The 13,942-nt window shown below is 39.2% G+C and overlaps 1 protein-coding gene across 4 annotated transcripts in view; it reads left to right on the top strand.

The window, feature by feature from the left end:
- Positions 1–13,942, top strand: part of orc5 (origin recognition complex, subunit 5) — a 118,273-nt gene that overhangs the window by 16,402 nt on the left and 87,929 nt on the right. The gene's annotated exons all lie outside the window — the stretch shown is intronic.

Consider the following 13,942-nt stretch of genomic DNA (forward strand, 5'->3'; position numbering starts at 1 on the left):
ACTTACAAATGCTGCATTGTTTTCGGTTGGACACCTACCAATTAATAGTGGACTGAATTGCGAGTCCTTGCCGCACCCTTGGCGGCTCGGTCAGCTCTGGCATTGCCATAGCTGACATCTGTATTGTCTGTGACATGGGCAATACATTTGATTGTGGCCAATTGCTTGGGGAGGAGGATGGCCGTAAAGAGACTTTGGGCATAGGGTTGAGGGAGGTTGCTTCCGATGTGTCCGTGAGGGTTATGATTGCATATCCTGAAAAGAGGCACTCCTAAGGGTGATATTGATAAGCTACCAACCATGAAGAGTCAGGCTGGGAAGGTCACCAATGTAGTGAGCTCGCCCCCTGCTGTACCATTTCATGCTTGACCATAGCCTGTTTAGGGTCCCGAGTACTATGCCAGTAATAAGTGAGCACTCTTCCCATTTGTGAACTGGTGTTGTCCAGCCATTCCATATTGTTGGTTCTAATAGTAGTAGCTACCTCCTCCGAATGCATTGTAATAGGGCATTAAACTGGGGTGAGGGATCCCCGGCATTATAAAGCATGCAAAGTCGAGTCAAATGAACCCTGAACAAAGGAAACATGTCGTTTCATACAGGTCAGTTGGTAATGCTTACAGGTATCCCATACAACCTTTCAACCGCCCCCCCCCCCCCCCCGCTGAGAGAGTTAAATTTGATAAGAGCAGTAGTAAATGGCTGCCCGAATGAAATGTGGATTACAATGGATAGTCATCCAGATTCTTGCATGTTTTCTGTGAGACCCATTTCCAGAATGTTCAGCTTCTTGGAGAAAGACAGTATAGTTTAATCTTTTAACATTACATTAATGTCCAGAAAGAGAGTACAATTTAATCTTTTAACATTACAATAATCAAAGTGATCATACTTCATCTAATACATAAATATATTGAGACATTTGAAAAGCAAACATGAAAATTGCAAAATCATGATGTGATTTAAGAAATTAATTAAAACTTGAATAATTTTTTTATACTCTACATTCTAAGTTCAGGAACTAATACATTTTTTCGAATGGCAATTGTCATGCTGAATTTCTAACATGACTGCAGATTTCAAATAGTTTTTATAATGAGATAGTTAAAAGTTCCCCGGAGATCCAAGATGGCAGCGATCTGAAAGGTCTGCTTTGCTGAGCTCTGCATCAAACTCAAGCAAAGTGGTACTTTAACCCTCCCTATTAAGCCATTTCAGTAAAATTCGACATCAAAAGTGTTAGAACCTTTAAAAATCCCATTTAGCTGTGGGAAATGATTAAGACTTCGATTAAAGAAAAGTTGGACCCAATCTCAGCCATGCGTCAGAAACATGAGTAACAGCTTGAATGCCTTGGAAAGAGAACAGGGGAGATCGGATGCTGGACCACAGCATCAGAGACTGCGATCGATTCCTTGAATGAGTGAATCCAGGCACTCAAATAGGTCCGTACCTTAACAGAACAAGTCGACGACCTCAAAGTTAAAGGTAGGAGGAAGAACGTCCATGTCATTCGGCTGTCGGAGGGAGTGGAAGGTGTTCAGCCGGTGAGATTTTGTTTTAAAGTTGGCTGCCCCAATTCCTTCATTTAAAGGCTGAAGTGGGCTGGGTGACGATCAAGAGAGCTCACCAGGTCGCAGTGCACAGGTCAGGGTCTGACCAGCGCCCTCACCCGACCCTCCCCCCACAGTTACGGGAACAAGCAGAGAGTTATGGAAGCCTCCAGATTGCACCAGGGGATCCACAGGCCTTAAATTACAAGGGCTTCAGGATTGTTTTTCCAGGACTTTTTTTGTGGTGGTGATTCAGAAAAAGAAGTCCTTTGATGATATTAGGAGAAGACTGGGGGACCTTGGGATTCATAATTCTGTAAGGTATCCAACAGATCTTTGTTTTACTTACACTGTTTCTGCACATTAATTTGACTCTTCAGAGAAAGTGAAAAAGTTTCTGGACACTTCAAAGTAGGCAGGGTAGTTTAATGTACCTGGACAAGAACTTTTTTTTCCCTTTTCTTAAATTGTTGTTGGATTTTGTTTTCTAATATTAATCAGCGTTAATGTGTAGTTGGGGAGGTGTGGAGTGCTTCTAACTTCTTTGTTAATGTTGCTATTTTCTTCTTGCTTGAGTTCATGGTGCGGCTCAAGCTGGAAGAGCTTATGAAGCTGGATGTGGGAAGTTTAAGTGCCCCCGTAGGAGTAAATTCCCTCATTGAGTGCTTTTTGGTACTCTGTATTACTGGTTTTAATTTTTGTAGTTCTTAGGCTCTATGAATCCTTTTTCGTTGCTGCTCAGCAATTTGTAAGTTGAGTTCTTCCTCTTGGGAGTTCAAATGTTGTTGCAGAGCGTTATGGCTAGTGGTGTGCTTAAATGATGTACCTGGACCATTAAGGGGATCCATTCGCCAGTTAAGAGGAAAAAATACGCTCTTGCCTTAAAAAGGAGAGGATGTTCAATGCTCTATTGCAGGAGACGCACATTAATGAGAGAGTGTTTGGAATTGCAGCCGGGTGGATTTGATCGGGTGTATTTCTTGTCTTTTAATACAAGAAGTAGGGGAATGACCATACTTGTTAGGAAGAACCTCTCGTTTAAACTACTAAGTCATATTAAAGAGTAAGGGCAGTTTGTAGTCCTTAAAGTCTTGGCATATGAGGAAGTGTATGGTATTTTGAATGTTTATTGTCCCCTGACATACCCTCTTAAATTCCTAGTAGATGCATTTTCCAAACTGAGTACCCTTGCATTGTGGCACATTATTATAGGGGGAGATTTTAACTGTCTTATGGATCCCATGGTGGATAGAATGCCCAAAGGTCCCCTGATACTTTTCTTGCAATCTAAGCAACTAGTCGACTTGTCTGTGGAATTAGAGCTGGTTGATGCCTGGAGGTGGCTGCACCCCATGGGTAGGGAGTTTATTTTCTAATCCACACAATGTCATACTAGGATCGATCTCTTCCTAACCCCCGTGGTATTCTTGGATTCGGTAGGTCCTGCACAATTGGCAATATTACTATTTCTGATCATGCAACAGTATACTTGTTTAAGATAAAGGGCAGTATAACAGGTTCGCGACACTAGCAAATGGATCCCTTTATTCTTAAGAACAGTAAGCTCATTAAGTACTTCTCTAATGAATTTAAGGTTTTCTTAGCCATTAATTCAGGTATGGCCAGTAAACCCAGCTATTCTCAAGGAAACTGGTTTGTGTTAGGGGGATAATTATTTCTTCCTCTACCAGTCGGAAGCGCCAGAATGGAGAATAGCAATGTTTGTTCGAGGCACAGCTGAAGGCAGCAGAAAAGGCATATTTTAATAGACCACCAGCGGGTAAGCTGCAGCGGGTTACACCACTTTGGTCTACCTTGAATTCCGTGCTCTTACAGAGAGATAGGAAGGAACTTGCTTTTGCAAAACAAAGGTTATTTGAGCATAGTGATAGGCCAGGCAGGTACCTGGCATATCTTGCACCACCACCAACCCCCCACCATCCCGCCACCGCTGCCAATCCATTACCTCAATCAGGAAAGGGACTGGGACTCTTACCTGCAATTTTAAAAAGATCAATGCTGCATTTTAGAGAATTTACTCCAAATTATATAAATCTGAACATTGTGAGGATGGGTGGGTTAAGATGGAATTTTTTTAAAAGTCTGTATTACAGTGGTGCTGGAAAATCGCAGCCGGTCAGGCGGCATCGGGAATTCCTGATGAAAGGCCTCTGCCTGAAACGACGATTTTCCTGCTCCTCGGATGCTGCCTGACTGGCTGTGATTTTCCAGCACCACTCTAATGTAGACTCTGATTTCCAGCATCTGCAGTCCTCACTTTTGCCTTTTTTTTTTAAGTGTCTGGATCTTTCAGGTGTAACCTCTGAGCAGGCATCTTTCCTTAAAGCTCCTTGTTAAGGAGGTTGTGAAGCAGCTTCAAAGCAGAAAGGCACCTGGCCGTGACAGTTGTCTTGGTGAATTCTACAAAGGGTTTATAAATATATTGTCAGAACTAATGCTTAACATTTACAATTACTCATACAGTCACAATTGCCTTCCGCCATCCTTAAGAGAGGCTAACATCTCTCATATCCTTAAAGGGAAGACCCGAAAGGATTGTGCTTCCTACAGGCCCATGTCACTTTTGAACTCTGATTTTAAAATCTTGTCCAAGACTCTGGCATTAAGGTTAGAAACTGTTTTGTCTTCCATAGTTAAGGAAGACCAAATGTGTTTATTGGAGGAGCTGCAGCCCTTTATAAATGTCAGGAGGTGACTTAATATGATTTGAAGCGTGTCAGCACAGGGATTAGTGATCTCCTAGATACAGAGAAGGCATTTGATTGGGTTGAGTGGCCATAGCATTTTTTATACACTGGAATGGTTTGGCTTAAGTGAAGCCTTTACGATTGAGATGGGCAGGTACTATTGTGTTTGGATAATCGAGTATTCAGTTAATCAATTAAATGCATTTCCACTGGGGCTTGGAGTTTTTTTTAAGTCTGCTCCCCTTTCAAGAGATGAGACAGCAGCACAGACTGGACATCAACAACAAGACTGCTGCTGCTGGGGGATGAGTCTCCAACTAGCATGTGACACATGCACGCGCACGCACGTTCTGCCAGGTCCCACCTTTGCCCAGTACAGGACAATGTAGGAGAGGTTACCTGGGGAAGGGGTTTTAGGGTACACCCCTGTGTAGAACTCCAGGAAAAGTATGGAGAGAAAAGGCGGGCAGTCATTCATTTGGAGATGGTGTCTGTTTAATTACTGTAAACAAAAGATGCAATCAGTGTTGGAAACACGTCTTTGATGTAATGTTTTTATTGGGAACTCGAGATCTCCTTTGGATAATCTGATACTTGGATAATTGATACTCGGATAGTCGAGGTTCCTCTGTATTAGGTGAGTAAGGGTCCTTTAGAGCGTTCCTTTGGCCACAGTTCTCACCATTGGTGGGAGATCCAGTAATTTTAATATTTGTAGGGACAGTCAACAAGGTTGTCCCCTTTCACCATTGCATCTTACATTGTTGATTGAGCCACTGGCAGAGGCTATATGTAGGGATCCCAGCATAGTTGCTGCAAAAGTGGGATCAAAATCACATAAGATCATGTTGTATGTAGATGATTTTATGTTTTTGTCGAATCCTGTGGTTTCGGTACCTCATCTGATACAAAATATTAATTCATTTGGCGCCTTTTTGGGTTATAAGATTTTTCTAAATCGGAGGCTACGCCAGTGTGGGTCTTGGAAGGATACCTGATGCCAAGGATGAATCGCCATTTTCCTTTAAATGGCCGCAGGGAAGTTTTCTGTATTTAGGTATTTTTGTTACTCCCATCTTTGATCAGTTATACAAGGCTAATCTTGTTCACTTGTTTGACAGAATTAAGCAAGACCTTCCAAGATAACTTGCAATATCTTGGTTAGGCCAAATAGCCCTTATTAAAATGAATGTCCTTCCTCATTTGTTATACCTTATACGAATGCTTCCTTTGATCTTTCCTAGGCAAATATTTTATTTGGCATCACAGGCAGCCCTGTATCAAGCTATCCAAATTGCAACTGCCTCATAGATTGGGGGGAATGGATTCCCGAATGTTAAAAGCCACCAATTAAGCTCTCTTTTATCTTTTGAGTGGCTGGGCCTGTGAGGATCTGGCGTCAATATGGTTAGATATTGAGGCTTCTCAGTCAAAATGCTCCTATATTAGTTTGCTGTTCTGAGGCAAAACGAGAATAGTTACGGGATACTGTCGTAATCCATTATTAATTCCATAAAAGTGTGGAGGACAATGTGGCAGAGTGAGGGCAATTTATCCAAAGTGGCTTTTCTCACCCCTATAACGGGTATGCCGGGTTTTAAGCCGGGGATAATGGATCCTGGGTTTAAACTCTATACAGCTGAGGCGTTTCCTGTTTGGGTGACTTATTTGAGGGAGAAAAAAATGATCTCCTTTGATCAAATAACTAGTAAGTATGGATTATCTAGTAAGATCATTATCGTTTTTTCCAGATTATGGATTTTATTCAAAAGGGAACTATAATTTTAACTGACTCTTATGGATCCAATATAGAGAAGAGGGTGCTTTATTCTAAAAGCAGTCTCTCCATTAGCAATCTTTATTGTCTATTGGGGTGGGGCCCCTCAGATGAGATTGAGCGGCTTTGTGAGGTTTGGGAGAGAGAATTGGGGTTTGGGGCATCCTCTGAGATATGGGAGGACATTTGTGAAAACACAAGGAAGATTTTAAAATGTTAGAGGACCCATGTCATGCAGTTAAAGATTCTTCATAGGACCCATTTGGCACCAATCGACTCTCAAAATTTAAGGCGGAAGTATCCTCAGTATATCCCAAGTGTAAATATTTGGATATCTCCGCTATCAGGATTCATAGCAGAAGCAATAATGCAAAGACTAGAACAAATAGCCCTACCAACCATCAAACCAAAAATCTGAGTCCGCTACAGAGATGACACCTTCGTCATCACAAAACGAAACAAGATAGAAGAGACATTTAAAATCATCAACAACACCCTCACAGGCATAAAGTTCACCAAGGAGGAAGAAACCAAAAACAAACTCGCATTCCTGGACGTCACAGTCGGAAGAAAGGACAACAGAGAACTACAAACCTGCGTATACAGAAAACCGACAAACACTGACCAAATACTTAACTACACCAGCAACCATCCCAACACACACAAAGGAAGCCGTATCAGAACACTATTCCAACGAGCCACCATCCACACTGCCGCACAGACGAACTTTGGAAAACAGAGGAGAACCACCAATACAACGTATTCAAGAAGAACGAATACTCAAAAAATACAGTCCGCAGATTCCTCAGGGACAAGCAGACCAAACACAGCCAGAAACCCTAACCACCTTACCGTACATCAAAGAAGGTTCAGAAATAACAGCCAGACTACTGAGACCCCTCGGAATCCTAGTAGCACACAAACCCATCAACACTCAAACAAAAACTAACAAACTTAAAAGACCCAGTACAACCCATGGACAAAACCAACGTCATCTACAAAATTCCATGCAAGGACTGCCACAAACACTATATAGGACAAACAGGAAGAAAGTTAGCCACCAGGGTACACAAACAAGACACTACCCCCTCTCCCTCATAGCCCTACACACGGATGAAAAAAAACCATCATTTCGACTGGGACAACAGATCTATCCTGGAACAGGCTAAGCAAAGACATGCCAGAGAATTCCTAGAGGCCTGGCACTCCAACCACAATGCCATAAACAAACACACAGATCTAGATACCATCTATCAACACCTCAGAAAATGAACAGGAAATGACATCACCACAAACCCCAGGAACCCCATCCAGGACAAACCTATAAATAGAAAGCAGGAGACAACAGCTTCGCTTCACTTGGAGGTCGCCACTGATGATGTTACCTAGACAGGTAATGACACATCTGGATACCAAACCTACAGCTCAGTGAGAAAACCTACAACCTCATCCTCTCTTTTTTTCTGTGAAGAAAAATAGTGTTAGGGTGTCTGAAAACCCTCTGGGTCTGTCGGGTTGGCGTAAGTTAGTCATGGGGCATATCCCTCTGGATTTTTTTTGCACATATCCCTCTGGATGCACTAAAAATCTGAATTTTTAGAAGATATGGCAGCCCTTTTTGGATTACCTTGATGCAGACTTGCCTGCCACTCTAATTAGGGCTTTTGTATAGCCATGATAATTTGATTTAGCATATCTGGTACTCTAAGAGGAAGAATTTTGAATAAATGAGTAATATTTAACACTTTCTAAGATCAAGAGCTATTCTTTTATTACACTGATCTGTTCAAATTATTTATTGATTATTCTTATTTGTTTATTTTGTTTTATATGCAGGAGTATAGCTCTGTTCTGTTTGTATTGTTCCATTATTTTTCCTCCTTTATTAAGTAGCGTTGTTGGTTTACTGGAATTTTATTTTAAAAACTTTTTTTTGAAAAAAGTGAAGTTGCTGTTTTTCTCCAGCAGATATCTGAGCATTGATTATTTTGCTAGTATAGCCCTTTGAGAGATGGGCAAAATATCTTTACTGTCTTGTCTCTTTTTTTTACATAATAAAGCCCACTTCATACTGACTGACTGTAGGATAAACTAACAAGTATTGAAAGATCTGACCCATTTTTCCCATCTGAAAGAATGATAACTAAAAAGCAGTTGTTTGTCCATATCACCTCCATTCAGATTTCAATGATTCTAATTTATTTGATAAATAAAGAAGACCTAATAAGTTGCAAAAGGCATTTATAAATCTTGTCTGACTGGAATAGATTTATTGTGCCTTGCGTTTCCCTTTTTATGTATATTGCAATAGAAATTAGGAACAGTTTTTCTTTGAAGTAAAGTTATTTCATTTAGATTTAATTGTGATTATCTGAACTTTCTGCTATTTCCTCATTGCAAGCAGTGTTCCATTTGCAAGTCATATTGTTTCTCTTGCAGATATTTGAACTATGATATCTTTCTGCATTGTGCAACAAAGTCAGAATCGGTGTCTGTAAGGATCAAAATAAGTGCTCACTTGTTTGCTCAAGCTATCACAAATGTATACAAATATGTTAAATATCACATCACCCAAGTATGGAAGCTTGTGTAAGTTTTTAGGAACTACAATTTGTATAATATGCACTGGCCAGTTTGACTGGAATCTTAATGAATGAACTGTAGTTGGCATTTGGCTGATGTGACTTGTACTATCTGATGCACAGATGAAGCAGATAGGTGAAGCTGTGTCACCATGATATCACGAATGATCCTTGAGAAACACTTGGATTTAATAGTACCTTTTCATGTTGACGGGAAACCCCAAGTACTTTACAGCCAAGTATTTTTACTCCTTTAACATTGGAAACATGGCAGCCAGTTTCTGAATTGCAGGCTCCTAGAAGAGTACTGTGCTAATGGCCAGAGAATCTTTTTGTAATGTTTATTTCAATGGTAAATATTGGTTAAGATGCCAGTGTTAAGTTCGAGCCGTTCTTCAGAATTGAGATGGGAAATTTGCATTGCCTGAGAGGATAGACTGGTCCTGTATTTAAAGCCAACACACCTGGAAGCAGTAACTCCTCCTTATTGTCACATTGGAGCCTTAGAGTTAACTTTCATGCTTAAACCCTAGGTGTAACTTTGGAATTCACAATCTTGAGGTGAGTACTAGCAACTGAATCATGGCTTACAGTGTTGTGCAGTGGTCAATATATTCCTTTTGTTTGTTTTGAAAGTCATATTTGCAGTATAAATAAGAGGGTTTTCATAATCTTCTAACTCACTCACTAGTAACCCAAAAGTCCCCTGCAACCGAGAGAGAAAGAGAGACGCAGAATTTGTATACCAAAGCTGCAATATAAGGATGATTTCAAATCAAACCATTGATAACATATTTTCTGAGTCAATTGGGATACCACCATTGGATTTAATATATATAAACTGATGGTACAAGCAAATGATGGTCTTACCATTGTGACCACTGAATGAGTGCTTTCACCTGATGAAGGAGCAGTGCTCCTAAAGCTTGTGGTTTTAAATAAACCAGTTGGACTATAACCTGGTGTCATCTAACTTCCTGGTCACAGTTTTTTCTGGCAAAGTGGCCATAAGCATCAGCTGGTTGAGCAGGGTTGTTTGGCTTTATTGTCTCTCTCTTCTTGAGTTATGTCCATGGGACTTGGAGTAGACTTTTATGGTGTCCATGCCTAAAGCCTTTTAATGGTGGTTGGGCAATGCAGGAATTAGACTGCACTATTATTTTCCCAACATTTTTAATTTGAATTTTTGTTGGTTTTTAATTTTGTGCTTTTGGTTTTGGCTACTGAGCCCTTTTTAAGGATCTAATGTCTTTTTTTTAATCTGTATAATTTGGTCTAATTTGGCTTAAGCAGCAGCTCCCACTATCACTGCATGTTTGTAACAACATAACTAAAAGTTTTACATTTTTTTAGTACAAGATAAGTAGGACTGCTAATTATTTACAAAATATTTTTGTTTTAAAGTTTCAGTCCATTCTAAAAATACATTTTGAGATCTGATTATATATATCATAATGTTACTTAAAACACTAATGTTACATCATAGTCACTGTTATTTGGTAAAAGTATTAAATGATGAAACCGATCCATTTCCTGTTATAAGTGAAATCTATGACCTTGCAAAGTATTATTAATATTGTTGCTCATGGAATGCATTTTGTTTTCTTTGGGTGAAAATTGAGAAATTATGTAATTAAAGATGTACTTCTGAAACTAATACTTTGAAGCTAGATTGAATTTTGGATTTTTGAACAGGTTGAGTAAGTGAATAAAGATCTAACAAATTACATACAGTCCTATTATGCATGTTTTATCAATACAAATTGGCTGTAACACAATTGAATGAATGCTGTTTATGAAATGTAAACTTTTGCATACAGGTTTTGGCTATCATGTGATTTCATCCCCAATGCTTTAAGTGTTGCGGTGCATGGAAGAATATAATGCTTTATGCCGTCGGAGTTTTTGCGTTGGCATCACGTGTCCAGTTAACTTGTGTGCTTTGTTGTGAAATGCTTTTTTTAAATTGATTTTTCTCCAAACAATGACAGCAAAACAAGGTGCAATCTCAAGCAGTAAACAAAATCCCAACCACCCTCCCCCATAGCATGTACCTCCTCCAAAAATGTAAAGAAAAAAATGATAAGCAACCATAATAAATTATACAAAACACACAATATAATGCAGTTATCTTACAGCTGGTTTAATTTATTAACAAAAGAGAAAGGGAAAAAAAATTGCCACAACAGAAGATACATCCGTCTGGAACAATTAAAAAGAGATAACACCCTCAGCATATGAAAGAAAACTGTTCCAAATTTTTCAAATTTGTTAGGGGAGCCAGATAAGGATAATCTAATCTTTTCTAATTTAAGAAAGTATAACACATCTCTAACCTAGTGTGTATGAGGAGGTGGAATTAGGCATTTCCATTCGAGCAATATCAGTCTTCTGGCCAATAGGGTAGTGAATGCTACCATGTCTTTTTTAGAGGAAGAAAGAAAGAGGATGACACCCTAAACAAAGCGCGAATAGCATTAGGAATAAGATTTTCACCAGATACCTTAGATCAGATGGCAAAAATATCAGATCAATATCTACTTGAAAGAAGGGCGAAGCCAAATGATGAACATATAATTTGCTTGGGTTTGTTGACACTGATCACAGGACAAAGACACCTCCTCAAGTATTTTGCAAGTCTGCTTTGGTGTAGTGGGCACAATGTAGAATCTTGTTTTGAATAAAGCAATGTTTTGTACAGTGCACCCTTTGTAAAATCTCATCCCACACATTACCTGGAATTACCTCTTCCAGATCTGCCTCCCAGATAGTTTTAATGAAATCAAGAGAATCTGAGCATACTTTATGAATGTTTGAATAAATAGCTGGAATAGCTCCCTTTAATGAAGAAAGCAGTCCTAGAAAGATGTCAAAATTAGGAAAGATGGGGAAAACTTGAAATAAACTATGGACAAAACTGCAAACTTGGAACCCACTAAAGAAGTACCTTTTTAGCATCTTATCTAATTGTTGATGAGATGCAAAAACGTTATCAGCATGTAAGTCTTTCACAGTTTTTATTCCTAACTTAGTCCAACCAGAAAAGGCACTATCCACTAAAGATGGGGGGAAAATATGACTCGCCACCCAATTGTGCCTTAGTACAAAATGACTGAAAGCCAAAGTGGTGTTTAAATTAAAACCAAATTTTAAGACTGGACAAAACAATTACATTATTCGTGTAAATTGAGGTTGAAGAAAGGAGAGGTGAACGCAATAAAGCCTTCAATATTACTGGACGGGTGGAATTTGCCTCAAGAGTCAACCAATTTGGGAGAGCATCAAGGAGCCAATAGTTCAAATTTCTAGTGCTTTTTGAGATGATTTGAAGTGGAGAGTGAGGATGGTGAAGAGCTCTTTGACTCCCATTATAAAAACCTCTGCACAGATGATCCACAACAAATTATTGCTGTGGGTGAATTTGAAACAAGAGAATGAAGACTGAAGTCCAGGATGCAGCACATCACAAGATATTTACTTTTCTTTTGTCTTCTATCCTGAGGGAAGTTGAGATGGAGTTGCAGCTCTTAGCCAATGATTACAATGCAGAAAGCAGCAGGATAGCAGTTCGTGAAATAAAGCCTGCTTTGGCATTCTGTGACCAGCTGCTTAAAAGAAGAAATATGGCAAAGCAGCAAAAACAAGATGCCTTTTTAAAGCCAACTGACAAAAACCACCAGAAGGCATTGAACCACAGCCATCCACTTCTGGATTAACTTTTTTTTTGTCCTAACCCTGAAAGTAATTTGATGATGACCCTCAGCCCCTGTCTTATTAACTCTGTAATCTCAAAACCAGTCCCCTCTCCCAATCAAGTTATTTTCAAGGTAATGTGTTAAATTTACTTTAATATTTCATTAAAGTTTGAAATAAACATTTATTTAAACTATGCTACCGTTTGTGTTCGGGAAGCTACTATATTTGTTTCGATTTTGAGTAATGTTAGTGGTCTGCCCCAACCCTATATTTTTTTCATAAGCCATTATTTTTATTGCGTGATTTTTCTATAGTGCAAGGTTGCACAAGATTGCAACTACTGTGTCATAGCAGAAAAGACTGTATAATGTAGGTAATTGTGAAATTGCCCCCTTTGGCACACAATTAAAAGGAATTATTATCTAAGTAATATATTACAGATTCTGGGTGCCCAAGTAGCCAGGTACAGTAATTAATTAAGAAAATTAATAGGATGTTACCGTTTATTTTGAGGAGAATTGAATCCAAAAATCCAGAGGTTATACTTCACTCATACAGGCCACTGGTTGGATAGAGCTCTCAAGGATCATGGAATCAAGGGTTATGGAGATAAGGCAGGAACAGGATACTGATTAAGGATGATCAACCATGATCATATTGAATGGTGGTGCAGGCTCAAAGGGCAGAATGGCCTACTCCCGCACCTATTGTCTATTGGTAAGACAACATCTAGAGTGATGTTCCAAGTTCTTCCCTCAATTTTTTTCTGTAAGTTCAGCATTTTTTTTGCAAGGGGAGATAATTTGCATAAAACTAATGGGCAAAGCCGTCTTTGGTTCACTCCTTTTGAAAGGACTTCAATTGGATTCTATTTCCTGCAAAATGATCATTATAGTAGGTTGAGCACCAAAGTAGATTGGCAAATGAAAGTTAATTTTCAGATGAGAGCTATTTTTATTGCCTGAAAGTATTGTACTGAAATTATTTGCTGCTTTCTATCTGTAAGATACTACTTAAAAGAAATTAGATGTTAGTTACTGCTTGGTGGTTTAGGTCATTAGCCATTATATTCCAAGCATTGGAATTTCCTTTTAACCAGGTACATCAGTGAGAAAATGGGATAACAATAGACATACAGCATGGAAACGGCCCTTTGATCCAACTTGTCCATGCTGACCAGACGTCCCAATCTGACCTAGTCCCATTTGCTGACATTTGGTCTATATTCCAAAAACCCTTCCTATTCATATACCTATCCAGTTGCCTTTTTTAAATGTTATTGTATCTGCCTCTATCACTTCACACTTTCTTACATTTAATTACTTGTTGCACCTGCAGGCTAACTTTCTGCTTCATGCTCGAGAACACTCGGATCCCATTTTTTTTTTGGGAGTTTCTTTTTTTGTGTGTGGAGGAGCCAGTGTTGGACTGGGGTGGACAAAGTTTAAAAACCACACAACACCAAGTTATAGTTCAACAGGTTTATTTAGAAGTATTAGCTTTTGGAGTGCTGCTCCTTCATCCCAGGTAGCTGTGGAGATCATAAGACACAGAATTTATAGCAAAAGATCAGTGTCGTGCAACTGAAATGATATATTGAACAAACCTAGATTAGTGTTAAGTCAA

Source organism: Hemiscyllium ocellatum, chromosome 23 (assembly GCF_020745735.1).
Source record: "Hemiscyllium ocellatum isolate sHemOce1 chromosome 23, sHemOce1.pat.X.cur, whole genome shotgun sequence".
Taxonomy (NCBI): Eukaryota; Metazoa; Chordata; class Chondrichthyes; order Orectolobiformes; family Hemiscylliidae; genus Hemiscyllium; species Hemiscyllium ocellatum.